At 41.5% G+C, this 4,608-nt stretch overlaps 1 protein-coding gene across 1 annotated transcript in view; it reads right to left on the bottom strand.

The window, feature by feature from the left end:
* Positions 1 to 4,608, bottom strand: part of STON2 (stonin 2) — a 94,379-nt gene that overhangs the window by 3,048 nt on the left and 86,723 nt on the right. The gene's annotated exons all lie outside the window — the stretch shown is intronic.

Below are 4,608 nucleotides of genomic sequence, written 5' to 3'. Positions count from 1 at the left end.
AAAAAAAAAAAAAGCTTCTGACAATTTTTGTCCATGTGAGGGAATGGCATTTGTAAATTTTGAAGTTCCTATTGACAACACAGCTATCAGGGAAGCCCACAGTACCACAGTATTGATGACAACGGGAGAGAACTACCACTCGGGATAGCTGGGTCTGACTCCAGTTCTCCTGGGGAGTGGCAGAAAGCCGGCATCCAGGTCCTTTGTTCTCTCCAGGCCTCTTCTGTAAATGTGTGAGGTGTGAGGAAGGTGGGGAACTGTAGGGAAGGGTAGGTTGTCCCGTGAATCTATAAATCCATGGCAAGTTCTACTGTACTTGTCTGGTAAACTTAAGGTTTAGTGTGCATTTGGGAGTGTTACTAGATACCTGAGCGAAGAGGGGTAGAGCTTAGTTCTGTTCCCACACCAAGGAGGCCTGCTTCAAATCATCCCCCAGACCTAGTGGGACACGTTTGTTGCGTGCTGTGTGGGTACTGTGCTAGGTGCTTGAAGCAGATTCTCTCACTGTAGCTTCTCCCAATTTCATTCTTCATAGTTAGGTATTAATAACTATTTCATCGATGAGGAAAATGACATTTCTCCGAGAGGACTCTTGAGGTCCTAATTATTATATTCCACAGATGAGGAAACAAAAGCTTTGGGAGTAAATGAACGGACCAAGGTCAGAGGTAGCAAGTGGCAGAGAACAATATTAAAGCCAAGTCTACGTCTTAACCACTTTGTCTGAGCCATAACCTCATAGTCCCCAAACCTGGAGACTGGGTTTACAGGGTGACAGGGCTGTGAGGAAGGGAGTTCAAAGAACCCACTGTGGATAAACAATGTGAAATGACTTTGACTTCATTATGTAACAAGATCAGCCCTCAGTTATCTGGGTTTTCCCAAATAAACTATTTCATTTTTCTTTTTGGTCTGGGCAGGCCTACTTACTCTCAGAGAATGAGGACATACACACCCGCTCTCTAAGGAAAACACTGGAATGAAGTATTTGTTTTTGTAACATATATGTATTTGTAACATATTTCAAAGACTATTTCTAAAAAGTAGTATTTTGGGAAATTAAAATATAAAAATGTGCACTGTTTGGGGGGCAAATATTTAAATAAGATACAAATGATTGTAAAAATTACTTTTTTTGAAAATCCATTTGATATTTTTCAACAAATTTCATACCATGGATATAATTACAGGGACACCTTGAAGACAGGTTCTGTTCCAGAACATCACAGTAAAGTGAATTTTGCAATAAAGCAAGTCACGTGAATTTTTGGTTTTCCAGTGCAAATAAAAATTATATTTACAGTTGTTTTTTTTATAAAGTTTTTTTTTAAGATTTATTTATTTGTGCATACAGAACTGGGGTACAGGCCAGAAGCTCAGGGGCGGTGAGAGGCTTCACTAGAGACAAAGTGGGGAAAAGAACAGGCAGATCGACGAAGTACACTGCTGAGGGGAGCAGCGGGCGGGTCAGAGGAGGTCTGCCACGCCATGTGGTCACCTCCAGGGCAGGCGGGAATCGAACTCATGCGGAAGCGGCTTTAGATTCTCAGTGCTGTGCTTTAACCTGCTGCGCCACCAGGGAGGGCCTACAGTTTTGTTTTGTTTTTTTTTTTAATAAAAACAAAGTGAGTACATACTGTTGAAAAATGAAATCATAGGCTTCATGTCTGAATCAGGATTACCACCAACCTTCAATTTGCAAAAAGGACAATATCTACTAAGCACAGTAGAAAGAGGTAGGCCTGTATGTAGTTATCATTTAACAAGTATTTATTATAGACCAGAGACTGTGGGGACACTTAAAAACATTATCCAATCTCATTCTTAGTACTTAGGTATTAATAACTATTTTATAGATGAGGAAAATGAAATTTCTCTGAGAGGTTTATGTAAATTGCCTATAATCATACAGCCATTAAATTGCAGAACTGGGAATAAAATTTAGATCTGACTGACTTCAAATTATATTCTCAAATCCTCCTGATACACTGATATCATTTAGGTGACTACTAAGCATAGAGAGGAGTCTCAATTTAATTCAATACCAACTTGAGTAAGAGTTTTATCTAATTACCCTTATTTAAATATTGTTGGAAAATTGAAAAAGAATTATTTCCAGCAAAAAGGACCTGACCAGTGTGTATTCTTACCCCACCAAAGTGTATTCACAACAAACTATGAAAACATTTACTGGATTCTGAACACATACTAATGGATGTACCGAGCTGCTGCATGGTCAAGGAAGCACGATTTTGAAAGTATAGTTTTATTCATGGTAATGAAATAATCGGCCCAAGCATTGTCATTTTTCTTAATCAAATTGAGAAAATTAAAAATTAACATTCACGTTTCTATTTTCCATAAAAGGCAAATCATATTGCAATTATTTTCTCTTTACCTCATCTAATAAAAACTGGTAGCAAAGAAAGCTACCTCTACAGGACAGAATGTTTTGTTTCTGGCAGGTGATTTGGGAAAATAACAGCACTTGTTCTGGTGCCTTCTAGGATTAGGAAAAACTCTAGGGATTAGGGCAAGAGGGTCTTGGGAGAGCAGACAGAGAGCTAACAGCACAGGCTGCTGAGGGGGCGGGGTGTGGGGGCATGTTGGAATCCTGGCTCAGCTTGTAGGTGTCTTGGTGACTGGCTTTGGATCAAGCCAACTGTGGCTACTCATTGGGGTGTACTGCGAAGCCCAAGGTTACTGAGCTGCTGACTCCAGGCCACCTGAGCCTGGGGTTAGGGGAGTAGGGGCCACTGCTGGTGGGAGCAGACACACTTCGTTCATTAAAAATGGAAGTGTGGGGCCCTCCCTGGTGGCGCAGTGGGTTAAAGCACAGCACTAAGAAGCTAAAGGTACTTCAGCATGAGTTCTATCCCCGCAGAGATGACCCAGAGGGTGTGGCAGACCTCTCCTAATCCACCCACTGCCCCCCTCAGCAGTGGACTTTGCCAGTCGACTTGTTCTGCCTCCCACTCTGTCTCTGGTGAATCCTCTCACTTCCCCTGCACCTCTGGCCTGTACCCCAGCTCTGTATGCATAAATAAATAAATCCTTAAAAAAAAAAAAAGGAAGTGTGAGGATTATGAAAAATAACCTGTAAAAGGCATCTTCCCAAAGCAGTCTGACGACTAAGGCAGAAAAACAAAAGGGGTGAGACTAACAGGCTACCATCAATCCTATCATTTCCAGAATGGAGCACCAGATTGGGAGGAGAGGAGCTGGGCAGTGAATTCTAGCAGTGGCAGAATCTGTGATCTGACTGGAATTCAGATCCTGTACATCTCAAGGTTCTGGAAAGGGTGTGCTCAATTTCCTGAACTGATTAGAAATATCCTTTTGGCCAATGGTGAGTAACAAGCACCTTTTGTGGGTTTTACTACTAAAATATATGACAGCAAAAGCAGTCATGGGGGAAGGGAGGCATTGAAGTATGAAACATTTTCAAATATCTTTCTGCTGTCCTGCATTTCAAAAATCTCTCATCAACTATGTTCCAGTAATCTCCAAATAAATACATGGCATATAATTCGCATTTACTTGGCCTTGAGCCTACTGTACACTCCTGGAAAAGCATTAAGGGATCAGTTTGCCCACGACCTGCTCCTCCCCTTGTACCTGTATCTACTCCCCCTTTCTTCAAACAATGTGTTTTTTCTTTCCCTTTGGGTAATCATCTTCCCCAGCATTGCATGTCATTCTTTGAGGTCAATACACATTGCTCTGGCCTCAACTCTGGAGCCCAGGGGCACAAGAACAGAAAATGCCTGGCGATATGTGGTCCCAATGGCTGCAGCCTAAGCAAACGGCCACAGTTGCTCATGTCCAGACCTGTTCTTTTCAAAGCCTGCCTGGTCCAACTTCCCTCAGGGGTTGGAGCTATAGCCTCCCCACAACTTCTTTCTTTCCTCCTTTTTCTTTTTCCTTTTGTTTATAGTGGCAGTTTTTGATGTTTATAACAACAATGCTTTCCTATATTTCTTCGAAATATTGGAGGTAAAGAAGTCAGAAACATGAGATATGTGTATACACACTGAGAAAACTGCAACTCTGTTCTCACTGTGGAAATGATTTCAACTTTTTGTCTATCTGGTGTCATCTACTAAGAGGCAGCTGTGGGGACTGAGGAAAAACTCTCAATGTGGCTTCATGACTTCAGATGATTCTGTTACTTTCTGGCCCTTTATTTCTTATTTGTAGAAATAAAGTGGTAAGTTATTTCCAATATCCCTTTCAGCTAAAAAATTCCAAATGAAAGTATCTCAATCTCCACTTACTAAATCAAAGAGTTAATACTTCCAATAAACATAAACCAGAGGACTTATCTTTTCCTATGTCAAGACTTCAGCCAGTTAAATGGAAATTTTCTCCCTGGCACTTCCCTTCTTTTCTCAAGGGCTTCTGTGCCAGAAGAAAACCCAGATGGGCCCTGTGTCTGAGTTAGGAATCACAGAGCCACCCCCGGGAGAACAGGGCGCTGATATTAGGGAAATGAATAAGGCAGCACAAAGAAGAAGACTTTGTTTTTAAAATTCTGTGCATTTAGAAAAAAAAGGGAGGCCAGTCCAGCCTCAAACAAGAGGTTCAATTGTCTCCTCAGTGAGCACC

Source organism: Condylura cristata, unplaced genomic scaffold (genome assembly GCF_000260355.1).
Source record: "Condylura cristata isolate star-nosed mole 26May11 unplaced genomic scaffold, ConCri1.0 scaffold00013, whole genome shotgun sequence".
Taxonomy (NCBI): Eukaryota; Metazoa; Chordata; class Mammalia; order Eulipotyphla; family Talpidae; genus Condylura; species Condylura cristata.
This window is presented reverse-complemented; position numbering and strand designations above follow the sequence as displayed.